This window comes from Hemiscyllium ocellatum, chromosome 20 (assembly GCF_020745735.1).
Source record: "Hemiscyllium ocellatum isolate sHemOce1 chromosome 20, sHemOce1.pat.X.cur, whole genome shotgun sequence".
Lineage (NCBI taxonomy): Eukaryota > Metazoa > Chordata > Chondrichthyes > Orectolobiformes > Hemiscylliidae > Hemiscyllium > Hemiscyllium ocellatum.
The window spans coordinates 19,779,909-19,798,351 of record NC_083420.1 but is presented as its reverse complement, the minus strand read 5'-3'; the positions used below and the strand labels follow the sequence as shown (position 1 = coordinate 19,798,351).

Below are 18,443 nucleotides of genomic sequence, written 5' to 3'. Positions count from 1 at the left end.
TGTCATTTGTAGAAACTTATTTTCACAAGTTGAAGGTCATGTTTCTAACTGTAGACAGTGGGTACACTTTCCAAAAGCCCTTCACTGGCTTTGAGGGCTTTGATATATTTGCAGTAATTAAGAACACTATAGCTATGCTGGAAAACTCTTTCTTCATCGATGAAGCATATCCATGTATTACTGATGCATATATGGTGTAACATTTAGCCTTGTCAGCTGAAAGACTTATAATACCTGCTGACATACCGGTAACGCACTTCATCATAATCTAAATTCACACCAATCAAACAGTTGTAAGACAGGTACAATAGGATATTTTGTTTGATCTGTACAAGTTTATTGTAAGATGTGTTAATATCATTTTTAATCCAGGATTCGGCATGAATTTAATTGACTGTGTCGTCATGATTCTCTCTCTTTGTACGCCCAAAGAAATTAATTTTGTTTTTAATGAACAATCTCTTTTGAAGTTCTGTTCACATACACAGCCAGTGACATTTCTGCAATTTCCAATACATTCAAAAGTGCTGGAAATTGTGGGCAGCTTTTTGAGATATTTGTTAGTGTGCTAGCTACTTGAGAGATATATGAACCCAACAACCATTCTCACACGGAATTATATCACATGTACAGCACAATTTACTGCATGCTGTACTATAGCTGGAGAAGGGAGGAACAGTCAATCCATAATGATCATATTGTATCTACAAAGGTACATCACAGACGTACTGGCCATCAGGTCTTCAAAAGTGTTAACAATTCTATTTTGTAGAAACAGAATTAATTTTCGTCACATACAGAAACACATACCACTACTACGAGTGATGATTGCTTCAAGCTCAGTTTGTTCTACCCTGGTAAACTACAAGTTCTGCTTTTGAGGTTATTTTTTACCACCTTAGATAGACAGCAAATGAGAAGCAATGTAAGGGAAATGCCATGTTAAAGTACTACAGCCCCTTAAGAGCTGAGAGGCAGAGAAACTTCAGAGAATAAAGAGTGCAAAGCAAAACATCAACAGAACAAGCTGATTCATTGTAAAGCAATAGGTGGCACACGCAATGTCAAGTTGGCTTTTCATTATTTTTGGACAGTTATGTCTCAGTTCGTTCCTTGGCCTGAACTCCCTGTCGCCATGGTGATCCACATTTGAAGTGATTGAAGAAGGACTGTTCTGAAGGCGTTTGCTTGGCAACCACTTCTGTATGTTTGAAGTAATGTGGAGTCTGAAACAATCAGAAAGTCAGAGAACTTTCTTTTTCTTAATTCATACTAATCTGTTAAATAAATACTGGTGACTAAAATGAAGGTAGAGTGGTTTTTAAGGTGAAAAAGGAGGATTTTGTTTTTATAACATTATGAGAGTCATAAGTACAGGAGGAGTGAGGGGAGGCAGTGACGTAGAGGTAGCTTCATTGGAGGAGTAAACCAGAACATCAGGTTAATGCTCTGGGGATTTAGGTTTAAATCCCACTAGAGCAGATGATGAAATTTGAATTCAGTATAATTCTTGAATTAAAAGCCTATTTAACTACAGTTGATTATTGTAAAGACCTACCTGGTTCGCCAATGTAATTTTGAGGAGGAAATCTGCCATCCTTCCCTGGTCTGGCCCACATGTGACTCCACACCCTTATTAGGTTAACTGTCCTGTGAAATAGCCCTAGTAGAGAGTGGGATGCTGGAAAAGCACAGTAGGTTAGGCAGCATCCGAGGAGCAGGAGAATCGACATTTTGGGCATAAGCCCTTCATCAGGACTCCAGATGAAGAGTATTTGCCCGAAACGTTGATTCTTCTGCTCCTCGGATGCTGCCTGGCCTGATGTGTTTTTCCAGCAGTAAACTCTCAACTTTGATCTCCAGCATCTGCAGTCCTCATTTTCCCCCCTGAAATAGCCCTAGCAAGCCAATCAGATTTAGGGCATTAGGAGGCGGACAATAATTGTTCGCCCAACCAATTATGCCATGTTTCATGAATGAATTTTTAAAAACTCAGTTCAATACCTTGATCTGTACTGTTATTCATATAAAACTGTACTCAGAGTCATATAACTGTACAGCATTGAAACAGATTCTTCGGTCCAACTTGTCCATGCCAACCAGATATCCTAAATTAATCTAGTCCCATTTGCCAGCATTTGGCCAATATCTGTCTAAAAACTTCCTATTCAAATACCCATCTAGATGCCTTTTAAATGTTGCAATTGTACCAGCCTCCACCACTTCTTCTGGTAGCTCATTCCATACCCAGTGTGTGAATAAGTTGTCCCTTAAGTCCCTTTTAAAATCTTTCCCCTCTCATCTTAAACCTATGCCCTCTAGCTCTGGACCCCCACTCCAGGGAAAAGACCTTGGCTATTCACTTTATCCATGCCCCTCATGATTTTATAAACCTCTATAAGTCCACTCCACAGCCTCCAACGTTCCAGGCAAAACTGTCCCGCCGATTCAGCCTCTCTCTATAGCTCAAATTCTCCAACCCTCGCAACATCCTTGTAAATTTTTTCTGAACCCTGTCAAGTTTCACAACATCCCTCCTATAGCAGGAAGATCAGAATTGCACGCCATATTCCAATAATGGCCTAACCAAAGTCCTGTACAGCCGCAACATGGCCTCCCAACTCCTATACTCAATGCACTGACCAATAAAAGAAAGCATACTAATTGTCTTCTTCACTATGTTGTCTACCTGTGACTCCACCTTCAAGGAACTATGACTCTGCATTCCAAGGTCTCTTTGTTCAGCAACACTTCCCAGGACCTTACTGTTAATTGTATAAGGAGAAAATGAGGACTGCAGATGCTGGAGATCAGAGCTGAAAATATGTTGCTGGAAATGCGCAGCAGGTCAGGCAGCATCCAAGGAGCAGGAGAATCGGCGTTTCGGGCATGAGCCCTTCTTCAGGAAAGAGCTTTTAATTGTATAAGTGCTGATTTGCCTTTTCAAAATGCAGCATCTCATATTTACCAAAATTAAACTCCACCTGCCACTCATACAGTTACAGATCATGGTTATGGAATCATAGAGTCCTACAGCATGGAGACAGGCTCTTTGATCAAACTGGTCCATGCCGACCAAACTTTCCATCCATACTAACTCCATTTCCCTGCACTTGGCCTATATCCTTCTAAACCTTTCCTATCCATGTATTTGTCCAAATGCCTTTTAAATGTTGCTAATGTATCCACCTCGAGTAAAAAGTGAGGTCTGCAGATGCTGGAGATCAGAGCTGAAAATGTGTTGCTGGTTAAAGCACAGCAGGAATTCCTGATGAAGGGCTCTGGCCCGAAACGTCGAATTTCCTGTTCCTTGGATGCTGCCTGACCTGCTGTGCTTTAACCAGCAACACATTTTCAGAATGTATCCACCTCACCCACTTCCACTGGCAGCTCAATCCATATGTGTACCACCCTCTGTGTAAGAAAAGTTGCCTTTCACGTTCCCTTTTATTCTTTCCCCTCTAAGCTTAAACTGATGCCCACTAATCTTTGATTCCCCAACCCTGAGAAAGCCTGAGTTCATTCACCCAATTCATGCCTCTCATGATCTTATACACTTCTATAAGATCCTCCCATAGACTCCTACACTCTAAAGAAATTGATTTGTACTTTAACTCTATCTTTTGGATTTGGTTCTATAGCCCTTAATATCTTTGCTTAACAAGGATGTAACATTATCCGATTCCATCTCTGTCTCTGTCTTTCATCCTTGAATTCATTAATAGGAGGCCTGACTACTCCACAACTCTAAATTAGAGTGGTGCTGGAAAAGCACAGCAGGTCAGGCAGCATCCAAGGAGCAGAAAAATTAACGTTTCGGGCAAAGGCCCTTCATCAGGAATGAACTCCACCACTCTGCTGAATGACTTTCGTCTTACACTGTCTGTAAACCTAAGCTTGTCCAAAGATTTTCTGTTTCCATCCCAAATCACACTAGGGACATTCCTCCTACTGCTCTAGTATTAGGGAAGAAGTAAATCTCAGTTTGAATGTGACATTATATTCATTAATATACTTTTTGTGTCGAATATCCTGCTTGTTCATTGGCATCTAACCATGTCATATGAGAGTAAATCTTAATCCATCTCTTAGGAGACAAAATCAATGTGGCTGGGACATGAACATGATCCTAGCAACCAGCACACACAATAAAGAATCAATTGTTATACCATAGCCCCTTCTCCAAGTCATGCTATAAAGTAACTAGATATTGTACGTTAAAGATATTCCAGACAATCAGTTATGTTGATGGGCATGAAATCTGTAACCACAGCAACAATAGTTTGAATTTATTTGGCACCTTTGAAGATACAAAGGTTCTTCACAGGACCAATTATAAAATATTTCATAAAATTATTAAAAATAAAATAACCGATCCTCTCTTCATCTTCTCTAAGATGTTCTTTGCTATAACTTGGTAAGTTTGAACTTCAGTAAAGTGATATGCCCATTGGGTAGGAAATATGTCCCAATCTCAAAACTGCAGATGTAATGAAAAACATGTTGGAATAGAAAGTTAAACAGAATAAATTATGTCCAGCAGATAACATCTGAATTAGTCGTTTAATGCTGATTGTAATTGTAATGCTATGACCATGAGTCCATTGTCCAATGTCATAAAACCCTTCTAATTCACTAAAATTCTTTAGGGAAGGAAATCTCCCATCCTCGCCTGATCAGATCTACCTAAAACTCCAGACCCACAACAATGCGGTTGACTCTTAGCTACCCAATTAAATGGCCCTAGCAAGTCACTCAGTTGGTAAAGCTGCTAAAAAAAATCTCAAAAGAAAGAATAAAACTGCATAGACTACCTGTTAACAATCAGGACATTGGAAATGACCCAATAAACTCAGTCCTATTGACATCTGTATTAATATTTGGGGGCTAGTGGCAAAATTGGGAGAGCCATCTCACCAGCTAGTCAAGAAACTGCCTGATGCTAGGCGAATGTTATTGGGGTTTTGAGTGATGTAGGCGATGACAAGATGTGAACCAGAATCATATGAGAAGTCCATTGAGGCCCATCTTGACATCAGGAACATCTTACACTATCTTCTCTGCTTTTCACTGGCAACGCAGCGAGTTTCTCACTAGCTGTCAGTAAATTGCAAATTAAGGGGGATTACTGCTTGTTAAACACCCCATTGATTGCCCAATGTTGACTGCATTAACATTCTCTTTTATCAAACTCGTCAAACAAACATGACTTTGAAAAAACTTAACATAGAAGCCAGAGGTGGTGTCTGACAAAAAGTCAGCTCACCGTTGCCTCAAGTGGTCTCTATGTTGGACGCAGGGCACAATCATCTCAGGTATGCTCCAGAGGCACCAGACAGGCATACCTCCCATCCAAGAACATTGACATCCACCAGGTACCAGGCCTGAAGAACTCTCACTTACAGGATACTTCTGAACTTTATTACTGTGTTTAAGCATTGTAATGCTGCAGCAATGGCACTGTACACTCAAGGACACATGCATGGACCAGGCTCCATCTGTGAACCTACCTGGATGTTCATAGCATTCCTGCCTTTCCCAGCCTTGACTTGTCTTTTTGCAGATTGCCTCTTTGGCCAGAGATACCAGGCTCATATTCCTTCTGAAAACAAAAACAAAAGTGTTGGAGAAACACAAAAGGTCTAGTTGCATCTTTTGAGTGAAAAACAGAGTGAATTCTTTGTTTCCAGTGACCCTTCATCAGAACCGACAATAGCTTGGAAAGGGTGGTATTTACACTGATAATGGGGTGGAAGGGTTGCAAATAGAGGACTGTACTCAGAAGTGGATTCCAGAGAGTGGGAGCAAAAAAAAAATGAGGATAGGCAAACAAAGAGACAGCTGATGATAAACCAAGAGAGGGATAAATTCTAGGTTGAGTACTCAAAAAAAGTGAATAGTTGAAAATGAGTTGGCTGTGCAGGGAGCAACTCATAAAGGCAGGACCATGGGGAGTGGGGAAGGAGAACTGACTTTTACTTCTGTTTTGTCTTGCAATTTGGTGCAGAACAAAAGAAGAAAACTTGTCCTGGTGACCTCCAATACTAATCCAGGGCTTGGAAAGAGTCAGCGAGCAACTAGGGGCGATCAGAGAAAGGATGCTCTCCACCTAAAGGATGGGGTGCTGAATGTCAGGCAGCCTATCCTCCTAGGTTCAGTGTTCTGCACTTTTGAAGGCTGTTTTATTCCTGGAATGAGAGAGAGAAGTAGGTATTTAGGAAGATTAAAGTAGGTGGTACGGCAGTTATTTTTGGCGTGGGGGAGAGCTGTCCTCAATGACTGAGTAACTATGAGAAAGATCATGCAGGGTTAGTGATGTCGGGGGTTGGGGTTAGTGAGGCAAGATGTGGTACGCAACCATGAGGATGGTAGAGCAAAAGGCTTAGTGGGAGGTCATTGCATAGTGTTCAGCACCATTCACGGCTCCTCAAAGCTGAAGCAGTCCATGTTCAAATGCACCAAAATCAATATCCAAGCTTGGGTCAACAAGTAGCAAGTAACACTTATATCACCAGGCAATGGCCAACACCATCAAGAGAGCTTCTAAGCATTTACCCAGCAGATATTCAAAGGTGTTAACATCACTGGATACATCTCCATAAACATCCTGAGAGTTATCATTGACCAGAAAATGAATTGGAACGACATAAATACAGTGACTACAAGAGCAGATCAGCAGTTATGAATCCAGTGGTGTGCTTCACCTCCTGACTCTCCAAAGTCTATCCACGTCTACTAGGCACAGGTCAGGATGTGATGGAATACTCCTCACTGTCATGGATGAGTGCAGCTCCAACAATTGGGCGGCACGGTGGCACAGTGGTTAGCACTGCTGCCTCACAGCGCCTGTAGACCCGGGTTCAATTCCCGACTCAGACGACTGACTGTGTGGAGTTTGCACGTTCTCCCCGTGTCTGCGTGGGTTTCCTCCGGGTGCTCCGGTTTCCTCCCACAGTCCAAAGATGTGTGGGTCAGGTGAATTGGCCAAGCTAAATTGCCCGTAGTGTTAGGTAAGGGGTAAATGTAGGGGTATGGGTGGGTTGCGCTTCGGCGGGTCGGTGTGGACTTGTTGGGCCGAAGGGCCTGTTTCCACACTGTAAGTCTAATCTAATCTAAAAAGACACTTAAGAAGCTTGACAGTGTCCAAGACAAAGCTTGATTGGCACCACATTTACAAACATCCATTCCGTCACTACCGACGCTTAGTAGCAGCAGTGTATGCCATCTACAGATCCTTGGACAGCACCTTCCAAACCTACATCCACTAACATCGAGAAGGACAAAGGTAGCAAGTATATGGCTACACAGCCACCAGCAAGTTCCCTCTAAGCCACTCACCATCCTGACTCAGAATTATGTCATTGTTCCTTCAGTATTGTTGGGCCAAAATCCAGAAATTCTCTCTCTAACAGCATTGTGGGTGCACCTACTGCAAATGGATTGCAATGTTTCAAGAAGACATCCCACCACTACCTTCTCAAGGACAATTAAGGTTGGGCAATAAATGTTGGCCCAGCCAGTGACACCCACATTCAATGAATGAACTTTTAAAAAAATGTCAAAGGCTGAAAAATCCTATGTGGAGATATATAAGTTTCTTTGTAAAATCAAATAATGCTGGAAATATTGACAGGCTAGATAATGTCTGTGGAGCAAGAGACAACGCTGAATGTTTCAGATTCATGACCCTTCAGTTAATTTGGATAGTAGAGCTTTATGCACAATAACACCAATGGTAGAGGTTCAAATCCCATCCTTACTGAAGTAATTCATAGATACCCGTCTCATCACCTTTCCTCATTCTTGCAGAGTGGTTCCCCTTGTGAGATGTTGTGTTATAGGCTATCTTTATTAACTCACTCATCAGCTTGTTATATTCATTAATACCGGATTCCTGTTCGTTCATTCATTCATAACCCTTTACTAACCCATTATTTACTACAACACAGTTTCATTCATTCATTCATGAAACCATGGTTCTGTAGTATCCAAATTTAAAAACAACCCTTTCAAACCCATTACAGTACTGCATTTTCACACCTTATCATTGTTTACCTCTGAGTAAGTGTAGCATACAGAACAATACTATCCCCATCAAGTCTCCACAAAACATTATAGTATTAATCAGCCCTCACCAACCATCTCATAAACAATACCATTCCCATCAAGACTCCACAAAACATTATAATATCAATCAGCCCTTACCAACCATCTCCTGGACTTGAATAGATTAAGGGGCTAGATCAGAGTGGTGCTGGAAAAGCACAGCAGGTCAGGCAGCATCCAAGGAGCAGGAAAATCAATGTTTTGGGCAAAAGCCCTTTCCTGATGAAGGGCTTTTACCCGAAACATTGGTTTTCCTGCTCCTCGGATGCTGCCTGACCTGCTGTGCTTTTCCAGCACCACTCTAATCTAGACTCTGGTTTCCAGCATCTGCAGTCCTTGTTTTTAAATAGTTGGATAGATTAAGTACCTGTTAAATACTTTTTAACTGGGCCATTATCCCTTTAAACAGCGCTTCCATGAAATTGCATGAATGAATGAAACTCATATCGGCAAATAGTAAATAAACCTCACAATCCAACTACAGTAATCAGTTTAATATCCTATATTCCTTTATTAAGAATAGGTACAATTTTAAACTTATTTAGAGCATATAGGCTGCGCAAGACGAAGCTTTTCACTGTGCCTCTATACACATGACAATAAGTTCAATTTAATTCAATTTACTAACTTAAAAGACAAAAGGATCAGCACCTCCTAATTATCCAAGCAGACCAGACAGACGTCCCATCAGAAGCAGCAGCCAGCACTTGGAACATGCTTTAACCCATCTCCTGTCTCCCAGCACAGAAGCCCTTCAAACCTTTGTGTACTAGAGATAAAAAATGTAGCACCATTGAAATGGAATATTAATATATGGAAGAACTGTATTTCGGGATTCTCTTGCAACCTCGGAGTTATGCTGTGATTGCTGAATAAAAGAGGCTGTTTTTGCCACTCACTGATTCCAGACGTTATTTGAGCATGATCCCACACCCTCAAGCTTGAAAAGCTAATTATCCCTTTAATGGTGAGACAAATCTGTAGTCTTTTGTGGACTGTAGATAACCTTTCATCAGAAGCTGGGAAATGATTATACATTTTTTTTGGGGGAAATTGAGGACTGCAGATGCTGGAGATCAAAGTCAAGAGTGTGGTGCTGGAAAAGCATACCAGGTCAGACAGTGTCCAAGGAGCAGGAAAATCGACATGTCAGGCATAAGCCCTTCATCAAGAATGAGACTTGTGGGCCAAGGGGACTGAGAGAGAAAGAGGAGAGGGGTGGGACTGGGGGGCAGGGGGAAGGTAAGCTGAGAGTACGGTAGGTAGATGGAGATGGAGATGGGGGTGATGGTGATAGGTTGGAGAGGAGGGTGGAGTGGATAGATGGGAAGGAAGATGGACAGGTCAAGAGGGTGGTGCTGACTTGGAGGGTTGGATCTGGGATAAGATGGGGAGAGGGGAAATGAGGAAACTGGTGAAATGCACATTGATCCCATATAGTTAGAGGCTCTCAAGGTGGAAGATGAGGCATTCTTCTTCCGGGCAGTGGGTAGTAAGTGTTTGGTGATGGAGGAGACCCAAGGCCTGCTTGTCCTTGGGGGAGTGGGAGGTGGAGTTAAAGTGTTCGGCCAAGTGGCAGTAGGGTTGCTCTGTGCATGTGTCCTGTAGATGTTCTCTGAAGCGTTCTACAAGTAAGCGTCCTATCTCCGCAATATAGAGGAAACCACATCGGGAGCAACAGATACAGTAAATTACATATACGGAAGGGCAGGTAAATCTCTGACAAATGCGAAGGATTCTTTTGGGGTCTTAGATGGAGCTGAGGAGGGAGGTGTGGGCACAAATTTTGCAATTTTTGTGATGGCAGAGGAAGGTGGGTTGGTGGGGAGCATGGACCTGACAAGAGACTCACAGAGGGAATGGTCTTTATGGAACGGAGATAGGCAGGGGGAAGGAATATATATCAATGGTAGTGGGGTTTGTTTGTCTGTGGAAATGGTGGAGGGTGATGCAATGTATCCGAAGTTTGGTGGGTTGGAAGATGAGGATTGGTGTTGGGGGTGGGGGAGCTCTGTCTTTGTTGCAGTTGGAGTCTTGGGGTTCAAAGGCAGAGGTGCAGGAAGTGGAACAGATGTGCTGGAGGGCATCATTGACCATGTGGGAGGAGCAATTGTAGTCTAATATAGATGTTCTATTAGAATTTATTAGATTCCCAACGGTATGGAAACAGGCCCTTCAGCCCAACCAGTCCACACGACCCTCCGTAGAGTAACCCACCCAGACCCATTCTGCTACCCTATATTTGCCCCTGACTAATGCACCTAATACAATGGGCAATTGAGCATGGCCAATTCACCTGACCTGGATTGTGGGAGGAAACCAGAGCACCCGGAGGAAACCCATGCAGACGTGGAGAATGTGCAAACTCCACACAGTCACTGATGGTGGAATCAAACTTGGGTCCCTGGTGCTCTGAGGCTGCGTGCTAACCACTGAGCTACTGTGTCACCCCATCTGATGTGTTCTGTGGTGGAACTGCTCCTCCTGGGAGCAGATGCAGCAGAAGCGGAGCATTTGGGAATACAAGAAAGCACTGTTACAGGAGGCAGGGTGGGAAGAGGTGTAATCCATGTAGCTATGGGAGTCAGTGGATTTGTAGTGGATGTCCATGTTGAGTCAGTCACCGTTGATGAAAATGGAAAGGTCCAGGAAGGGGGGGGGGAGGTGTTCTGAGATAGTCCAGGTGAACTTAAGGTCAAGGTGGAACGTGTCAGTGAAGTTGACGAACTGGTCAACCTCCTTGTGGGAGCATGAAGTAGCACCGATACAGTCATCAATGTAGCAGAGGAAAAGGTGGGGAATGGTGCTGGTGTAGCTGCGGAAGATGGACTGTTCTACGTACCTGACGAAGAGACAGGCATAGTTGGACCCATGTGAGTGCCCATGGCTACCTCTTTGGTCTGGAGGAAGTGGGAGGATTCAAAGGAGAAATTATTGCGGGTGACGACCAGTTCAGCCAAATGAATGAGAGTGTCAGTGGAGGGGAGCTGATGGGGAAGATGGGAGAGGGGGAAATGGAGGGCTTGGGCGCCTTTGACATGGTGGATAGATGTGTATAGGGAGTGGATGTCCATGGTGAAGATGAGGAGTTGTGGTCCGGCGAAACGAAAGTCACGGAGGAGTTGGCGGGCGTGGTGTTACAAATATAGGAGAGGAGTTCCTGGATCAGGAGGAAAGGACGATGTCAAGGTATGTGGAGATGAGTTTGGTGAGGTAGGACCAGACTGAGACAATAGGTTGGACGTGCCTGTCAGGTGTGTGGATTTTAGGTAGGAGGTAGAACTGGGCAGTGTGGGGTCCATTGTTTTTAAGCAACTTCCTCAAATCTCTGTTAGTGGTGGCGGAATTGGTGACATTCTTGCCTCTGAGTTCAAAGGCTTACAATCAAAGCCCACTCCAACAACATGTTCCCAAAAATCATGACTACTCCTCCAATGCCATATTGAGGGAGTATTACACTGTTGGAGATGCTGTGGAAAGGCAAAAGACTCAATCTACCTTTGCAGGTGGGTGGTAAAGATTCCAAGACATAATTTCAAACAGCCTGAGAGTTCTTGCTGGTGTACTGCCCAACCTTTATCCACTGGCACCAGCAGCAAAACGGATTATCTGGTCTCTATCACATTGCTGTCTGTGGACACTTGCTGTGTGCAGATTGAGGACAGTAATATCACATCCATAGTATTTCATTGACTATAAAGTACCTTGAGGCTGCTGATGGTTGTGAAAGACGCTATATCATGGAAAGTCTTTCTTTCTTTTCTCTCAGCCCAGCTTTCCTTGAATTGTTTAAGTTCTGTTTCCTGGCTCTCCGACCTAAACAGGAAGCATCTTGTGGGCGGCACGGTGGCACAGTGGTTAGCACTGCTGCCTCATAGCACCAGAGACCCAGGTTCAATTCCCAACTCAGGCGACTAACTGTGTGGAGTTTGCACATTCTCCCCGTGTCTGTGTGGGTTTCCTCCGGGTGCTCCGGTTTCCTCCTGCAGGTCAGGTGAATTGGCCATGCTAAATTGCCTGTAGTGTTAGGTAAAGGGGTAAATGTAGGGGAATAGGTGGGTTGTACTTCAGCAGGTTGGTGTGGACTTGTTGGGCCGAAGGGCCTGTTTCCACACTATAAGTAATCTAATCATCTACATAAACGTAAGGAAAAAGCAGTAGAGTGAAATAATTGGATTTTTCTTTCAAAGAGTTATCACCAATAAGATGGACTGAATGGTCTTCTTTTGACTGATTTTCCCACTTCAAATTTCTGAATGAACTTGGCATTGTTCCGCTGCTATGTACTGGGAAGAAAATCCAATTTATCAGATGTTGAGTAGCATGATATTGCAAAGGCCCCATGTCCTAGGCCTACTGGAGGGCTATGGGCAGGAGGAAGGTGTAAAACAAATTGAGATGAGGGCCCCAAAGCCCAAAGCTGGTGAAGAATTATTTACTTCAAACAGGTCTGACCCCATTACGAAAGGGTTTCCTCCCTGAGTATTGGTTCCACTCTGCTACCATTTGGGTCATGTGGCCTCCTCATAGCCCTAACTATTACAGGCTTAAAATAAAACAAAGGACTGCAGACGCTGGAGATCTATAACACACAAAACCAGAGATTGTTGGAGAAACTCAGCAGGTTTGGCAGCATTTGTGAAGAGAGAAAACAGAGTCATCATTTTGAGTCCAGTGATTTTCTTCAGTATTTTGGTTTTTCAGAAGGTTCACTGGACTTGAAACACTAACTCTACTTCTTCTCCACTGATGTTGCCAGACCTGCTGAGTGTCTCCAGCAATTTCTAGTTCAGTTTATACCAATAGTCTAATTTCATCTAACTTTGGCCCTTGATCTTATCATTTCCATCAGACACATGCTCACAACTTGGCTGGAAGTGAAAGAAAATGAATATAGTCAAAGGAATTTTGATCCATTTCAAGATCTTCCATTAATTTCCCAATGCACTATACAAACAACAAAGTACTTTTAATGTGATGTCACTATTCTAATGTGAGAAACACAGCAGTAATTTGCATGCAGTGGCCTCCCATAAAAAGAAATGTGATAATTGTCCAGATAATCTGTTTTATAATGGCTAGAACCCTGGGAAATCGTTGGTGCTTTTCATACAGTATCATTTGAGTGATTGTAACGAGGTCAGTCATGTGGACGTCAGAGAGTATGAGTTCCCTGATTGGGGCTGTTACTCTGTTCCAATCAGGGACTGCTGGCTGACAGATATAACTGGAGAGTCAGAGCTTCTGTTCACTTGAGAACTGGCTCTCTGGAAGCTGGACCAATGTCAAGTATTATGTACATGTAAATGAAGGGTGACTTGCTGACGGGACATCAACCTCTGTGGAGTTATTTCATCATTAAATCTTAAACATGCAGCTCAAGGGGCTATGGGAGCCTCGGTTTAGAATCTCACCAAAATGGTAACATAGCATTCCTTCAGTGGCATACTCGGTTATGTTCTCAAAGCACCTAGAGTAAAATTTGAACCTAAAATGTTCTGAGTCAAAAGCACACGTGTTCCCAATTGAGACCCAATAAGTAAATGACACCACCATTATCTATATCTGACTAAAACCATGTTCAATATAAATTAGATTCTAGGGCAGGACAAAATCTTTGCTGATTTTGTCATAATTTCATGACAATCAAGACAGCATCTCTTTCTCTCTTCCCCTTGTGCTCCCATGTATCTACTCTAACCTGCTGGCCAATATGTTACTGCTTTCCGGTGGGTTAAATCAGCCTTTCAGTGTTACATCCTTCTAATCTTCTGCTCTCTGATCTTTTCTGTGCTTCTCGATTAATCAGCTTTGTCCAACCTCCAACTGTATCAAGCAGTTACCCGGAAAGCATTAACTCAGAGGCTTTGGAATACTTCTGCTCACTGATATGTGAAAAACTATCTCTGTGAGGAGCTATTCAGTTTTAGTCAGTTTGAAATGGCTGCTTGGTTAGTTTTTCAGTCAGTTCTATACTCTGCAGCCATGTAGCATGGACCCATCTAATCTCTAAGAAAGCAATGTCTCCACCTAGTATTAATACAGTGAACCAATCTTAAATTGAAAGAGCCACGGATGCTGGAAATCAGAAACAAAAATAGAAATTGAGCAAACAATTTTCAATTTAGCCTACACCAATGGTCAAACAAATCCACCACCATTCCTGATGAAGGGCTTTTGCCCGAAACGTTGATTTTCCTGCTCCTCGGATGCTGCCTGACCTGCTGTGCTTTTCCAGCACCACTTTAATCTAGACTCTGATTTCCAGCAACTGCAGTCCTCGCTTTTGCCAAATTCAAACTAAAACCAGTTGACACTGAAACTGCCGGGAATATGATTCATTGTAATGCTCATTCAGCAATCACAGTCCGTGGTAACTGTATGAACTCTTGCGATAATGTCTATTTACTCCAAAGGCCTGCATTCAAAGGAGAGAATCTAAATCCCACCCATAGAGACTAGGGAATGGTGGGTGGGGGGTGGGGGAGGTTGCAGGATTAAATCTAGAAAAAAGGGGAAAAAATGTAATTAACAGCAAATAAAATTTGAAAGAACTGCAGATGTTGGAAATCAGAAACAAAAACAGGAATTGCTGGAAAAGCGCTGACAGCAGCTGTGGGGAGAAATCAGAGTTAATGCTTCAGGTCCAGAACTGATGGCAGCTAGAAAAAAAATGATCGTTATGCAGAAGACAGGATTGGGGTAGGGAGGCAATAAGGAGTAAATGACAGGTAGGGATAGAGCCCAAAAAGACCGAAGAATAATTGGACAAAGAAAGGAATGGATAATGATGAGCCTGTGAGAATGAAGAGCTACTAATGGGGACAATTAGTGGCTAAGAATGGGTTGTGTGCAATAGCAGATCATGTAATAATGAGGCCTGTTATGTGGTAAGGACATGGGAGAAGGTGCCTCAAACTTGAAAATTACTTGGAGATGCCGGTGTTGGAGTCGAGTGGACAAAGTTAACAATCACACAACACCAGATTATAGTCCAAAGGTTTATTTGGAAGCACTAGCTTTTGGAGCGCTGCTCCTTCATCAGGTGCTTGTCTGAAAGCTCGTGCTTCCAAACAAACCTGTTGGACTATAACCTGGGTTGTGTGATTTTTACCTCTAAAATTATTGAACTTGACATTGAGTCCAGAAGGCTGTAGAGTTGCCAAGTTCCTTTAAACTAACATAACCTGTTATCTCACTATTGTAAATACAACTATTTCTTGTTCCTCAAGTACAAGTCGCTTATGCTGAAGAGTTATTTGAGTTAATCCTTCACCAGTGAGCACCACAGACTAATTTTATCAGAAGAGTTGGTGGCACCGGATCTACACAGAGAAGACCACCAAGTTCTGGTGACAAACCTGTCAGTTTGGCCTCTCAGTTGTGCCACTGCTCAGAGTCCGCACTGGCCCATTGGTGTGTGGATGCTTTGAACTTCCGATTCTGAAGTCAATGAGATATACTGAGCGGGGGGGGGGGCCATATAGGGGGCCCACAGTTTACAACATGATCCAAACAGTCTTTCGCTAGGCAATAATGTGCTTAAAGCATGAAACATTTTCCTCATCTCAGGCAACTAGTGACTAGATAATAATATTTACCAATAGGAAGTCCAGCCACAACAACGGCAGCACATGAAAAAAAAAGACTTGCATTTATTATAGTGCTTTGCACAAGCACCAAAAATGGTTTACAGTCAATGAAGTTTAGTCACTATTGTAATGTAGAAAACACAGCAGCTAATTTGTACACATCAAGTTCCCTCAAACAGCAACATGTTAGTTAATGAGCAGGGGAAATGTTTTTGGAATATTAAGTGAGGAGTAAATATCAGACAGGACACTACAGAGAATACGGCAGCATGGTAGCTTAATGGTTAGCACTGCTGCCTCACAGTACCAGGAACCAGAGTTCAATTCTAGCCTCGGACAAACTCTGTGTGAAATTTGTATATTCCTCCCCCTGTCTACGTGCATTTTCTCAAGGTGCTCTGGTTTCCTCCCACAATCCAAAGATTTGGACGTTTGGTGAATTTACCATGCTGAATTGCATGAAGTGTTTGTGGAGGAGTAGGGAGGGTGCATTAGTCAGGGGTAAACATATTGGATAATAGGCAAAAGTGAGGACTGCAGATGCTGGAAACCAGAGTCTAGATTAGAGTGTGCTGGAAATCCTATCTGCCTATCTCTCTTCCCGCCTATCTCTCTTCCCACCTATCTGCTCCACCCTCCCCTCTGATGTATCACCTCCATCCACCCATTTACTCTTTGCTACCTTCCTCCACCCTCCCCTCTGACCTATCACCTCCATCCCACCCCCCATACAACTATTGTACTCTTTGCTACCTTCTCCCCGCCCCTCCACCCTGGAGGCTCCCGGCCTCCATTCCTGATGAAGGGCTTTTGCCCGAAATGTCGATTTTCCTGCTCCTCAGATGCTGCCTGACCTGCTGTGCTTTTCCAGCAACACTGTAATCCAGATATTGGATAATGGGGTTGGGGTGGGTTACTCTTTGGAGGGTTGGTGTGGACTTGTTGGGCCAAAGGGCTTAATTCCACACTATAGGGTTCTATGAACTCTTCTTTGATGTAGTGCCCTGGGATCTTTTATGTCCAATTAAGTAGGCAGGTAATTCTGACAAAGGTTCACTGGATTCCAGACGTTAACTGTTTTTCTCTTCACAGATGCTGCCAGACCTGCTGGGTTTCTCTGTTTATTTCAGATCTTGGTCATAGAGTCATAGAGTCATACAGATGTACAGCATGAAAACAGACCCTTTGGTCCAACCCATCCATGCCGACCAGATATCCCAACCCAATCTAGTCCCACCTGCCAGCACCCGGCCTATATCCCTCCAAACCCTTCCTATTCATATACCCATCCAAATGCCTTTTAAATGTTGTAATTATACCAGCCTCCACTACTTCCTCTGGCAGCTCATTCCATACATGTACCACCCTCTGTGTGAAAAAGTTGCCCCTTAGGCTAGAGACAAAAAAACTGCAGATGCTGGAATCTAAGGTAGACAAGCAGGAGGCTGGAAGAACACAGCAATCCAGTCAGCATCAGAAGGTGGAGAAGTCAACGTTTTGGGTGTAACCCTCACCAGCAGCCACAGTTCCTTGTTTTATTATAGACAGATAGAGTCTTGCTTTCAAGTATTAGCTAAAGGCCAGGAGTCCCAGCACCTCACTACTTCATACTTTTCTGTCTATTCAAGCCCTGGGGTGAACTTGGAACTAAAAACCTCACAACTCAGAGAGGCAAGGCAGTTACCAACTGAATCACAGCTGAGTGCAAGTATAAATTACATCCAGTCCACAGCACAGAGACAAACCTTGTGGACAAATGATCCTTATCATTGACAGGAGCCTCCTGTCCCTCTCTTTGATTCACCCTGGCACCATATTCTTCAATTCCTTTCATCCCCTAAGTGTATCATTGGCAAGTGCGGTAACCAACGCTTAATCAAAGACTCCTCCCAGCCCAGTTATATTCTCTTCTACTCTCTTCTGTCAGGCAGAAGATATACAGGTTTGTATACACATATGAACAGATTCAAGAACAGCTGTTATCAGACTTCTGAATGGACCCCTCAAATTTTAAATTAAATGTTGATCTTGCTCTTTGTGTACCTTCTCCATTACCTTAATGTTGTATTCTTCACTCTGTTCTAGTATCCTAATGCACTTTATACAGTATGATCTGCCTGTACACAAACAAAACAAAACTTTTCACTGTCCCTAGGTATGTGTGACAATAATAAATCAAATCAAACCATTTTATCTGTAATTAATTTCACAATAACAGAAGGTTATTACTAGAAACAATATATTTCTCTGGAATAATTGAATTCATAACACTCAGGAAAACTTTCATGTAATTATCCTCAAACTTTGACTTCAAATTCCTGAATTTATCTCCAAATTGCTTCATGGTTTTATTCGTGACAATCTTCAATTTACACCTTGGACTCCAGTCTCGGTCCCACAGCAACCTTCTGATCCCACAAACACATGGAAGTATTTCTACACCTGCACAATCAAACTCTTTCATGATTTCTCAGTTTGGTCCCCTCCCACTTCACTATTCTTCAGAATTGCAATTCAGATTTTCTTGAACAGTAAACACTAAAGCAGACTCACAGTCTCCACCTCCAAACCAGACTCAGGCCCCCTTCTCTAAACTGTACTGACAGCCCCCTCTTCTGGCAAACAGGAGTACTGAGTTAGGATGATGTCCATCGGTTAACGGGCTGTACACTGTTCAGACACTGGCAGCACTTCAAATCTGCCATTTGTTTCTATTAAATACAACTAATAAGTCCCCTTTCATTT

General features: G+C 42.9%; 1 long non-coding RNA gene across 1 annotated transcript in view; it reads right to left on the bottom strand.

Annotated features, from left to right (window-relative positions):
* Window positions 1-374: 374 nt before the first annotated feature.
* The window catches only part of LOC132825162 (uncharacterized), a 29,043-nt gene continuing 10,974 nt past the window's right edge, over window positions 375-18,443 (bottom strand). Inside the window, exons 2-3 of the long non-coding RNA XR_009645761.1 lie at window positions 5,511-5,602; window positions 375-1,226 (exon numbers count right to left, since the gene is read on the bottom strand). This is a non-coding gene — a long non-coding RNA (uncharacterized LOC132825162). The remainder of the gene's footprint in view (window positions 1,227-5,510; window positions 5,603-18,443) is intronic.